We start from the raw sequence: 13,973 nt of genomic DNA on the forward strand, positions 1-13,973 counted from the left end.
GGTGGTGTTCTAAGCACATTAATCAGAACAGGCACAACAGAACACCACCGAAGTGACTCAGCAGCAGTGCAGGGTCTTCTTTGGTATGTGGCCTCCTGGCGACCTAACATTGATGGTTCCATGTGAACTGCCGGTGCTGCCTGGGACTGCAACAGATGAACCCGGGTGTGGTTGTGTATGGTGGACTTGGATCAAGTGGCATGGGAGTAATGCCACTGAAATAGGGCAGCAAAAAAAAAAAAAAAAAAAAGAAGAAGAAGTAAATTTAAACCTTTAAATATTGATCATTGCTCAAGGTGACTAGATCAGTGAAATTGTTTTGTTTGTTTTTTTCTGAAAGTGTTTTAACTCATTTTGATAGGATTTGTCAGGCATATGCTGTGGGTAAGAGTTCTCAACAATTTACATTTTATGATCACCAAGTTTTCTTTGGCAAAAATCTAGGTTACAGCAGGATATTCTCTGTGCAATACTGATGACAGTTTCTCAAAATAAGTATATTTTGGGGGTGATTCCAACACAGGCTAATGGAAGCAGGCTGCTAAACCATATTGGATTGTCTGTTGTCTTAGCCATCTTTCTAGACCTCTGATCCATTCGAAATTTGTCTGGTTGTGTTACATACTTATTAAAGACTAATTATGCTGCATTCACTGAGCATAGTTGAGGAACAGGCCTCCAGGTAGTGATGGCCATGCAACAAAATATATCATACTGTCACTATGCTGTGCAGCAAATGCTTGCCACTGTTTGCGTAGGACCATGCAAGCAATCAGAGTGACTAAAAATAACACTGAAATAGATTCCTGCATTTGAAAGGCAATAAGGGTGAAACATTAACTTATATGTAGCCAAGAGCTCAGCTGGCTTCAGATACTGCTCACAGCACAAGCTGAAAGCTGAGCTTTAGCAGACGCCTTTTTCACAACTAACCGCCAGTCGTCAACAGCTCGCACAGAATGTGTGATGCCATTCCCGGTTTGAATGCAAAGCCCATTCTAAACCTATTCTCTAAACATTTATTAAATCAAGTCTCTGTATCATTTGCTGCAATATTATAATTGTTGTGCTTACACACATGCTTTAATCAGTTAGAAGCATACTTGATTTCAGTTTAATCGTTCATCAGTGTAAAGATTTCAAGACAACCACTCCACACTAGTGTTGCTCAACGCCATTGGGTGAGCTGAAACTTATGTTTCTGCTACACCGTATTTAATTAAATATCTCTTTTGTCGGATCAGTAAACTGATCAGTAATTGCAAGTATTATATAATGGCAGAATCGTCGCAATTCCATCTTTATTTGTGTTTGCCTATGTTAAACTGATTTAACGCAGTTTGTGATTTTCAGTGACAAGCTCGCTAGAACCGACCCTTTCAGGTGACTCAAATTAAGGTTAGAAATTCATCTTAAATAATAAGCACTTCATTTTATACTCATTATAAAGTAGGTATTTAGCTCTTTCTTTTGCTACCTGTCCAACATAAATCGGTTCAGGAATCATTTAGAAATCTATCACTGAACATCTTGTAACAAACACAGTTCTAATCAGATTTAGCCTAATTGGGGACCTTTTGTTTCACAGGCCATGTTATCATCATTGCAGTTCGCTTAACTTGCATAAATAGCCACAGCAGATGATGACTGGTCACTTTCCACCTGGCCAGTCACTGGCTGGAGCCTGCTCTCTCTCTAAGTGGCCAACGTCTTGCTACATATTTGCACTGTTTTCTCATTTTCTCTTAGTCTTCTCATCTTCTTTATTCTTCTTCTTTTTTATTTACTTAACTACTGTAAATAAAACAATAGAAAAACCCCTTTTATGACTGGCCTGCTATATGCCCCTGGCCTGCCTGTGGATATTTTCTATCCTTTGATACAGTAAATCAGTAATTCTTTTGTACCATCCCCTTCTATAATAATACCACTCGATTTCATAACATGCCTACAAAAGCGTCGTTGCCAACAGGATTTTGATCCTTGAAAATATCCTTACGACAGGATATTGGTCCATAACAAAATAGGTCCAAATTGTTCCTTTTAATGTTAAAATTCTTTTATCCAATTTAAATTCAAACAATAAATCACAGCCCTTTACCACCAAGCGTACCATGTTACAAGTTGGCGCTTGTGAGCAAGGGTGTTTTAATTTTTTAATTCTTTAAATCTCTTATGAAAATTAAAGCCCCTTACCACTATCTCTATCACATATACATGTGAAACCTCCTTACCTGAAATTCCTGCCATTTATCACCTGTACTCAGACACTGCCTGGGGATGTTCCCCTTCACCTCGAAATGATTATGTTCCCTTTCTGAAGATTCCTAGGAAGAAACTGATTCTGAAATGCTGTCCCAAACACAATTGTAGACCTGATACACAAATTATGTGCGCACGCACACACCCACACACACCATGCATACACTAGTGCACTTATGAATACACATAATAATAATAATAATAATAATGGTATTTATATAGCGCTGAATCTTGTGCAGAGACAAATCAAAGCACTTTCGCACCAGTCATTCACACGCATGCATAACTCTAAAACTGTAGAAACTAAAGAGAAGGAAGGGCAGGCAAGGGAGGCTATTTTGGGAAGAGGTGGGTTTTAAGGCCAGACTTGAAAGAGCTGAGTGTGGAGACTTGACGAAGCGAAAGAGGAAGTTCATTCCAATCGCAAGGTCCAGAGACAGAGAAAGAACATGACACACACACACATACATGCATAAACATGCATACACACCATCCTCCACACACACTTTCACATTTCAATAATTGTATTTACAATCATCTGTACAAAAACAAACAAAATCCAATCAAAAACAAACTCGTGTTGTCATGTGAAGGAAGGCAGAAGCCAGTGGAGAATTAACCACTGAATTCATCTCCGCAAAAAAAGAAAAAAAAAGTTAAGAAATGTGCATGCTATCAGCACTTCGAATCATACTATGTGGTGGGGTGGTGGTGTGATAAGGCCAGAAGGAGACAAGATGGTGTGGAGGAAAGACAGGATCATAGGAACAGCAGGGGACAGGAGCAGCAAGGCGAAGTGTAGACAGGGACAGGAACAGTAAGGCAAGGTGTAGACAGGGACAGGAACAGCAAGGCGACAGCTTCACAGCCAGGCATGGCAAAGGCAGTGAAGACGAGCAGCTGGTGGTGCTTCCTCTTTAATTTCAGCCCAAAGTATGACCAATTTTACAAGTTCTATTGGAGTTTAACGACATATTGGCGCCTACACCCTGAACGTCAAGTTTGTTTGGCGGGAGTTGTTTTAGTGGAGGTATTTGTGTAGTTGGGGTGATATGTGTTTCGTGGTAGGGGGTTGTTTGTTTGTGTGGCTGGGGTCGTATGTGTTTGGTGGTTGGGGGGTGTTTGTTTGTGTGGTTGGGGTCGTATGTGTTTGGTGGTAGGGGGTTGTTTGTGTGGTTGGGGTCGTATGTGTTTGTTGGTAGGGGGGTTGTCAGTTTACAAGTTCTGTTGGAGTTTAACGACATATTGGCGCCTACACCCTCAAGGTCAAGTTTGTTCTGCGCAATTTTACAATGTGACGTTGTTGCTTACCTACTGTGTGCGTGGACCACACAGACAACAGTCATGGGTTGACATCAGAAATCCCACTTGGTAAGCCAAGATGGTAGAAATTTCTATAGTGTTTACAAAATTAATAAAAGACCAGTCTTAAAAATTCAACTATCATTACACATACAACTTATATCAATAAATTCTGTGTGATTCCAGCTATCTCCTAGTACTATAATCTAACCTTCACATTCTATTAAAAATCTATTGCCCGAAATGGACAGCATTTGGTGAGTCGCTAACGTGCTTTTCGTAGTATTTTATTTTTCACAACTTCCAAGACTATCTAATGCAACTTATAATTAATATCACTATAAACTCTGATTTGCGAACTTTCCAGTGATATATTAAACATACACCAAGTAGGGTAAATTGTCACACTCTAGCCAAATCTAAACTTCGCCTAATCCTTATTTTAAGCACAACGATGAAGAATTTAGTACACAGTTTTGATCGAAATGGTCAAAGGCATGCTATTATTAATCAGTATAAGAAGTTGTAAAACCTGATAATAAGTAAACTGGAAATCGCGAAGTTTCTTCGTCGATATTTACAGACGATAAATACAGCCGGCGGAACGAAGGAAGCCATTTCGGTGTATTCGTCAGTAGTTTAAGATATTCGACTATTATTCGGCTAATACTACCATGACAAGAGGGAAACTTATACGACTAGAAAGCTTAGTTAATGTAGATTTTGAGAGTATATTTTGTTTTACACTAGACCTTAAGATTTGGAACAGCGAAGGGGATTTTGATCGAATGACGGGGTAAATTTTAGGAAAGATCGGATCCAGTCCCCAGCGTTCTCGAAATATTGATTTTCTAATAAACCAGACTTACTATGTATATTATATCTTAATGACAACGCGAAAGAACTCACAACTTTTGAGTGGTTTCCAAAGTTTCTTTATAAAAACAGATATTTTAAGTGGATATGGGATAACCCTGTTAGTCTAATGGTTGCATTGCAACGTTGGCGTTTAGCTTTTTTTGGCTACCTGTTACACTATAAAGGCATATGAATAATTTTTCTAAAACAAACAAACAAAACAAAACTATTTCTAAAAAAAATCAAATCTCAGCCTTACCTTTATATGACTGTATCCTAAAATATGAAAAAAGAAAAAAAGAAAAAAAAAAAAGAGGAGAAACTACATGCTTTAGTAACTCTGCAGCAGAGCACTCTGGTTTTATGATCTCATCGTGACCAAAAGTCAATAGCTTTATTTGGTCTGTTGCCTGTGGTAGGTGAGAGTGGCTGTGGGTGTGGGGGGTGGGTACTGGAATTAGCGACATAAGAGTAATAAAGTCACAAAAACAACATGAATGATGGATCAGCTAAAAAGCATGACAAAACAAAATCTTGTGATAATTTTCTGGTGATGCATGTGACTTGTGACCCAAAATGAAACATTGCTTCACTCTGATTCAAAGAGAATTGAAGGTACAATGTGAGCAGTGGTTGAATGACCATCCTCTCCCTTTAATGAAAGCCGCCAGCAAACTCATGGAGTCTGTTTCATGGATGGAGTAATGAGGAAGTAGGTTGAATTATGACAGGCCACTTCACGAAGGGTCAAACCATCATGCTGCACTTCAGAACTGCAGCAAACAAACCAAGTCAATTGCATTGAGGAAAACTCTGGACAGGAGAGTTTTTGCTGCAGGGCAATGCTCCTGGTCACTTCTTTGCTTACAGTGCTCCTTTTCACCCCTTTGCTGTAAGACAGTGCTCCTTATCACTCCTTTGCTTAGTGCTCCTTTTCACCCCTTTGCTGTAAGACAGTGCTCCTTGTCACTCCTTTGCTGTGGGACAGTGGTCCTTTTCACTCCTTTGCTGTAAGACAAGTGCTCCTTGTCACCCCTTTGCTGTAAGACAGTGCTCCTTTTCACCTCTTTGCTGGAAGACAGTGCTTCTTTTTATTTTTGCTGTAAGACAGTGCTTCTTTTCACCTCTTTGCTGGAAGACAGTGCTTCTTTTTACCTTTGCTGTAAGACAGTGCTCCTTGTCACTCCTTTGCTGTAAGACAGTGCTCCTTGTCACTCCTTTGCTGTAAGACAGTGCTCCTTGTCACTCCTTTGCTGTAAGACAATGCTCCTTTTCACCCCTTTGCTGTAAGACAGTGCTCCTTTTCACCCCTTTGCTGTAAGACAGTGCTCCTTGTCACCCCTTTGCTGTAAGACAGTGCTCCTTTTCACCCCTTTGCTGTAAGACAGTGCTCCTTTTCACCCCTTTGCTGTAAGACAATGCTCCTTGTCACTCCTTTGCTGTAAGACAGTGCTCCTTGTCACTCCTTTGCTGTTGGGCAGTGCTGCTTTTCACTCCTTTGCTATAAGACAGTGCTCCTTGTCACCCCTTTGCTGTAAGACAGTGCTCCTTGTCACCCCTTTGTTGTAAGACAGTGCTCCTTTTTACCTTTGCTGTAAAACAGTGCTCCTTGTCACTCCTTTGCTGTTGGACTGTGCTCCTTGCTCCTTGTCACTCCTTTGCCATAAGACAGGGCCTTCTCTCCTCGTGGGTTAAGGATGGATTTTTTTTTACCGATCTCCCAGGTCTCAACATATGTGCAGACCTCCTCGTGCCTAAATCCCATTCATGTGTGTAAGCACGTAGAAGATCATATACGCATGTTAAAGATCCTGTAATCCTCGTCAGTGCAAGGTGCGCTTGGAAACAAGAACATACCCAGCGAACATGGCGGTCATACACGTAAAATGTTAATGCCTTTGTGTGTGTGTGTGTGTGTGTGTGTGTGTGCGCGCGCACGCGAGACTGAAACCTGATTGCCGGAATGATAAAGGAAACAAATGATGAGCGCTCAGCCAGCTCTGTGCAGGTAACTCTTTGTCTGTATGGTGTTTAGAGTTTGGTCTCTGACCAAAGATAGACGGGTTTTTTTAAAAATTTATTTTATTTTATTTAGTATCCATACCATCATCATATCATTAAGATGGGTGGAAAAAAAAAAAAAAGAAAAGAAAAAGAAAAAATAAGAGAGGCAAGGCCTTCTAGACTCACTTGTGACATGCACTTACTATAACAATTGAATCAAAACACACAAAAAATCAATTGGAAAATAAAAGTAATGTGCACCTCCCAACATAGAAATATAGACCACACAAAGCTGTGTTGGATGTCACATTGGTTATTTTATTTTTATTTCTTTTTTTTTCACTTTTTTTTTTTTCAAAATTAAAGTCGCAAAGGAAATAAAAAATCATTTCTAACTCACACTTGCTTTTGTTTAAATGAAAGAGGAAATGCGCCTAAGTGTGACCAACATACAGACACACACAGACACACATAAGATAGGTAATAAAGTTAAGTTACATTTTATACATGTATAAATATATAAGATGTAACTGAACTTTTTGTTAAACTATTACGTAATGCATTGTAAGCTTAATCACAGAGAAAACAATTAATACAATGTGAAAAAACTCAATATGGGTATTAACAATGTGCCTGTCTGCTTTATGATTACAATTAGTATCAGAAAAAATGACATTCACAACACATTTTCATATTAAAGATTTATGTGATAACCCTGATTCAGTAAGACCCAACACACACAGATATATATATATATATATATATATATATATATATATATAATTTAGACCCTTTTTTTTTTAAACAGTCAATCTTTTCTGGTGTAAACTTCAAAGTCATACATACAACTATTTGAGTATGCAGCTGCATTACATGCTTACACATGCAAATCAAAATTCAAATGATAGGTGTAGGTCAGTTACATTTTATACATGTATTTATATAAATACATAAGATGTAACTGAACATACTATGTATGGAAAACAAAAACTGTTAAATACATAATTATAAGCTTATAATTGTTCAGAAAAAGTGTAATGCAGTGTGAAAAAATAAATATAGATATTAACAATGTGCATGGCTATTTGTTTCAAATGATTGTTCAAACTCAAACTTGCTTTTTGTTTAAGTGAAAAAGGATTCATCTTCATATAAGAAATAAAGTTCAGTTACATTCCATACACAAGATGCATGGTTCAACCCCCCCCGGAATGGATCAGTCAGGCCAGGGTCTGTTTCCCAGCAGTCTGAAATCAGTTATGTAGACTGCTATCAGTCATACTATATTATTGTTACAGAACCTCTCTCTCTCTCTCTCTCTCTCTCTCTCACACACACACACACACACACACACAGATACACACATGTGAACACAACAAACAACTCTTTCATTTAATAAATATCTATGTATCCTCATGTATAAAGATTTTTTTCTTGTAATCTCTCTCTCTCTCAGTCATGCACCTCTAATTCAGTAAATACATTCCACATTTGAATCTATTTTGTGCTTGCTCAAAACATGTGTACACAAATACATAATATATATATATATATATATATATATATATATATACATACATATATATATATATATATATATATATATATATATATATATATATATATGTATGTATGTATGAACACAACAGATAATATAAGAAACAACTCTTTCATTTAATAAATATCTATGTATCCTAATGTATAAAGATTTTTTTCTTGTATTCTCTCTCTCTCTCTCTCTCTCTCTCTCTGTCATGCACCTCTAATTCAGTAAATATATTCCACATTTGAATCTATTTTGTGCTTGCTCATAACATGTGTACACAAATACAATATATATATATATATATATATATATATATATATATATATATATATATATATGAACACAAACTTTCATTTATCATATATCTATTATCCTCATGAAAAAAGAACTTTATCTTGTAATCTCTCTCTGTCTCTTTCTCATACACATCTAATTCAGTAAATACATTCCACATTTGAAACTATTTTGTGCACAATTATTGTTACAGAATCTGAAACACACACACACACACACACACACACACACACACACACATAGACACACACAGATACACACATGTGAGCACAACAAACAACTCTTTCATTTAATAAATATTTATGTATCCTCATGTATAAAGATTTTTTTCTTGTTATCTCTCTCTCCCTGTCTCTCGATTCCTTTTCACTCCTTTGCTGTAAGACAGTGCTTCTTTTCACCCCTTTGCTGTTGGACGGTGCTCCTTGTCACTCCTTTGCTGTAAGACAGTGCTTCTTTTCACCCCTTTGCTGTTGGACAGTGCTGCTTGTCACTCCTTTGCTGTAAGACAGTGCTTCTTTTCACCCCTTTGCTGTTGGACAGTGCTGCTTGTCACTCCTTTGCTGTAAGACAGTGCTTCTTTTCACCCCTTTGCTGTTGGACAGTGCTGCTTGTCACTCCTTTGCTGTAAGACAGTGCTTCTTTTCACCCCTTTGCTGTTGGACGGTGCTCCTTGTCACTCCTTTGCCGTAAGACAGTGCCCCTTGTCACTCCTTTGCTGTAAGACAGTGCTCCTTTTTACCTTTGCTGTTGGATGGTGCTCCTTGTCACTCCTTTGCTGTTGGACGGTGCTCCTTGTCACTCCTTTGCTGTAAGACAGTGCCCCTTGTTACTCCTTTGCTGTTGGACAGTGCTCCTTGTCACTCCTTTGCTGTAAGACACTGCTCCTTTTCACTCCTTTGCTGTAAGACAGTGCTCCTTGTCACTCCTTTGCTGTAAGACACTGCTCCTTTTCACTCCTTTGCTGTAAGACAGTGCTCCTTGTCACTCCTTTGCTGTAATACAGTGCTCCTTTTCACCTCTTTGCTGTTGGACAGTGTTCCCTGTCACTCCTTTGCTGTTGGGCAGTGTTCCCTGTCACTCCTTTGCTGTTGGACAGTGCTCCTTTTCACCTCTTTGCTGTTGGACAGTGTTCCCTGTCAATCCTTTGCTGTTGGGCAGTGTTCCCTGTCACTCCTTTGCTGTTGGACAGTGCTCCTTTTCACCTCTTTGCTGGAAGACAGTGCTCCTTTTTACCTTTGCTGTAAGACAGTGCTCCTTGTCACTCCTTTGCTGTAAGACAGTGCTCCTTGTCACTCCTTTGCTGTAAGACAGTGCTCCTTGTCACTCCTTTGCTGTTGGACAGTGCTCCTTGTCACTCCTTTGCTGCAGAACAGTGCTCCTTTTCATGAAGTGGCCAGGAACTATATATACGGATTTGCATTCTTACACCACAACCCCGTTTACACCTCGTCTGGCGCCATCGAACATACTTGGATCTCAAGTCTTTCCCAAGATGGCATCTCATGTGTGTGGTCAATGGGATTTTTAGTAAGCGAAAATGCAGTATTCTGTGCTGTCCAGAGGCACAGTTACATTTTTGTGGACCAACATGCGGCCTTCTATGAGAAGGGGTATCAATGCTTGATGATGGACGAGGTTCACTGGCCTCTGAAAAGAGACCGATTACATGCACACTTTGAAACACACACACACACACACACCACACACAATCTTTCACCTTTGAAACATTCCCAGTTAGTCCGATTTTTTATATGCCCTCGTGCTTTCAATATCAAAGTGCTTTTCGGAACCGGCCATGCAACACACACACACACACACTGACACACACACACACACACACACACAAACGCGCGCGGCACTGGCGATCAAGTTCAGATGCGCTCACGTCAGTGTTTCATCAGATCTGCTTACACGCCGGAAAGTAAAATTCGTGTTATTCTATTATTTTATTACTGATGTTTTCAGAACTGAGTCACTGTTTTGTGGCCGGTGACGACGTTGAGCCGATTTATGTCATCGTCACTCAAGTTGCTGTCTGAAATCATGTGATGCAAACGGCAGTTTGTGCCAGTGATATTAACCTCAGTTTGTGTGAAATATAATTGTGCCGTTGTGTGCCTATGTGAACGCGCACACTAAGAGGTATGTACGCTTCACGTACATTGTTGTTATGAATGTTCGTCAGTGAATCGCCGATGTACTAGAGAGAGAGAGAGAGAGAGAGAGAGAGAATCGTTTGTCCATATCACGCATGGAGCACACGGAATACAACAATACAGTAGGCCTATCTGATTTGAATAACTAGGTATATATAATGAGGTAAGTAGGTCAATAAGTCAGTCTTTAGTAACTGATCGCTGCTGAAACGCTTTGCGTAACTTGATAAACTGGAAAATTCATAATTCAGTAATACTTTCATTCTGAGAAGCTATTAGTAACTAGGGTATCTGTAAAATTTATGAGTGGTATCGTGCTCACACATCAATCATTGCCGGACAGAACCAAGCAAAATGCAACTAGCCTTCATTTCCTGTTTTGCTTCGTGAACTACACATTTCAGTATGCCCACTGAAACGAAACCGATGCTGAGCAATAAATAGGCCTATTTGAGATACCAAAATTTTAATCAGAACTGACTTGACTGAGACAAATTCAAGGTATTTATCTACATCAATTTGCAAACACAGTTCAGCATAATGAATACGACAATATGGTTGATATATCCTACATCAATTCTATCGCGGGGGAGAGAGAGACCTTGTGATCGTGCAGTTTTCAGTGGATGGACTCGATGAGACCCCACAAATTGGGCAATCCTAAGTGCAAGATATCTCAGGGATTAGGAGTGCTCAAAAAGGTTGTCACAAGAAATAGCCTTCGGGAGAAGAACTACCTTCATGATGGCTTTTAGAACATCTAGGACGTCTCCACTGAGATGAAAACTCATAGGCCCTTTGGAAGAGAGGACTCCCGATGACTCTAAGGGTAAACCAGCCCATCACATAAGACAAGTTCTTTATGAGAACAGCCAAATGGACGGGTTGTACAACCACCAGGAAAGCCCGAGTCAGACGGAGAACTATAAAAACTGCAGTGAGAAGAAAAGCCCTCTTTGAGACGACGTCCAGAAAAGACAGCAGAATGTGGCCTCAGTCAGCAGAATAGGAGGAAACCCTCCAGGATCACATTGGATGAAGGTATGAGAATCCATGTGTTATACACTTGGAATTGTTTCACTGAAGAAGAACCATATAAAGGAGAGTTTTCAGGATGGTCTTCATCACTAGTCAGTTGCAAAAGCCGTCATCCTAGTCGCCGTCGCGGCCTTCATGCACAGAGGAGCCGAAGCCGACCTCAGATAAGTGAATTCTCATGATGCCGGGCCAGTTTCACATTCACAATGGTCATCTGAAAGTCAGACCTCAGCTTGGAACTCAGAGAGGATACCAACTTTCAGTGTGACAGAACTCGCAGAACTGAGAGGTCCCATGATGGATGGTCCGTTCAGAGAAGACCCCCCGCACCCCCCTGGGACGAGGTCTGTTACGATGATAGCCTCATAGAGAAGATATACTTCAGGTGGTCTCAGTTCATGAGGTACCTTCATGGTGCAGCTCTAAGGGATCATCATGTCAGCCGGTCAGCATGACTGATGCTCCTCTGAAGGAGATATTTCATAATAGCGACATTTACATAATTATGCAGTCAGTGATGAGAGCGATTTCACGAGGCATCAGTCATAGGATTATAATCACTGGTTTGGACAGTCTAGGAGGACAGCATTTAGTACGAAGTATGATTCGGACAGTTGGTATGGACCGGCCCTGTGCGAGGGTATTCGGTTCACATTTTGACGAATTGGCATTTACCGGACATTAATTCATTTATTTGCCGTGCAGTCCTGAAGTGAACTCAGAAAGTGAACAGTGTTTACGCACGAGTCCCAGCCATTGACATCAACATTCGAAATGCTGATTTCCATGGTTCCAGCAAGTGATTTAATAATAAAAAAACAACAACAAAAAACAAACAAACAAAAACTTCCACCCACCAATTCCCCAAGAACAATACCTACCAGGCTTTCCCCACCGATCCCCTCCCCGTTTCTGTATCAAATCAGTATGAGTAGCTCAAGGGGACGTCACTGCGTTCGGACAAATCCATATATGCTACTGACACCACATCTGCCAAGCAGATGCCTGACCAGCAGCGTAACCCAACGCGCTTTGTCAGGCCTAGAGAAAAAAAGGAGAAAAAGAAGAGAGAAGTAAATGAATATTTAAATTGAAAAAAGGAGAAAATAATAACAGTAATTATTATAGTGATAATAATGACAAAAATAATAATAATGAGACAATAATGATAATAAATAAATAAGCAAGTAAGTGTAAAACATACAGACACACACACACACATGCATAACAGATATGCAACAAACATGCAGTTTCATAGATATGAAAACACAAACAAATACACATAAACGTACACGAGCCCCGACACACACACCATCTCCCAAAATTTATTACCCTGCACCCCCCCCCCCCTCACTCATTCCTAGGCTACGTATCGCAGCTTCCATGGCACACACACACACACGCTCACTTATACAAGGACACACACATACGCCCATCACCCCCCAACCCCATCCCCGCCCACACACACACAAATATATATATATATATATATATATATATATATATATATATATATATATATATATATATATATATATTCACACCCACATGTTCCAATATTCGGTTGCTCCCACAATACAGACATGCATACACACACACGTCATCCTCTACACACACACACACACACACACACACACACACACACGTGGTCCTCATTCTGTAATAATGAGATATCCAATCATAAAGATACTAAAAAGATTTGGAAATGAAAGAAGGTATAAGTTTGCCATCTTGCCCAATTAAGACAGAAGACAAAGAATTTCCGTCCAGTGCAGAGAAAGCATTGAGAAACATTTGTAGAAATGTTCTCAGAGTCTATGCGATTGGAAGGTCTATCGCTTAAAAAGAGTAAACACAGAACCGAAGAAGAGAGCAAAAGTGATTTTTCAGATCCGAGTCCCGATAACAGTCAACTTACATCATGCACCACACACACTCAGTGAGGTTAAAGACGCATTACTATCCCTCCCTAAAAAGAAAACATCTGTAGGACTTGAATCGGTCTCAAATGACATGCTTAAACACTTACCAGAACATTTTGTTGTTTTGTTATTTTAGCTTTTTCAAAAGTGCTGGATTGATGGTTTAATGCCAGCACAATGGAAACAGTCTATTGTAATACCAGTTCATAAACAAGGAAAATGTAAAACAGATAAGAACAGCTACAGGCCAATTGCGCTAACATCACATACTGGTAAGCTGATGGAAAGAATAACAATGGTGTGCTATTGCCATAAAAATAGATTTATCCCAATTAATCAAGGGGCTTTCAAGAGGTAGATCTGCAATTGATAATTTGGTTAAACTTACAACACATGTAAAACAACAATTTGCTAGAAGAAAAAAACGTTCTTGCAACTTTCTTTGATATAAAGAAAGCCTATGGTCAAGTTTGGCATGCAAAGTTACTCTTTAAACTGAAATCTGTTGGCTTTTCAGGGCGTCTCTATAATTATATCAAAGATTTCCTGACTAAAAGACGTATACAAGTACGAGTCGGAAATATATAC

This window comes from Babylonia areolata, chromosome 14, assembly GCF_041734735.1.
Source record: "Babylonia areolata isolate BAREFJ2019XMU chromosome 14, ASM4173473v1, whole genome shotgun sequence".
Taxonomy (NCBI): domain Eukaryota; kingdom Metazoa; phylum Mollusca; class Gastropoda; order Neogastropoda; family Buccinidae; genus Babylonia; species Babylonia areolata.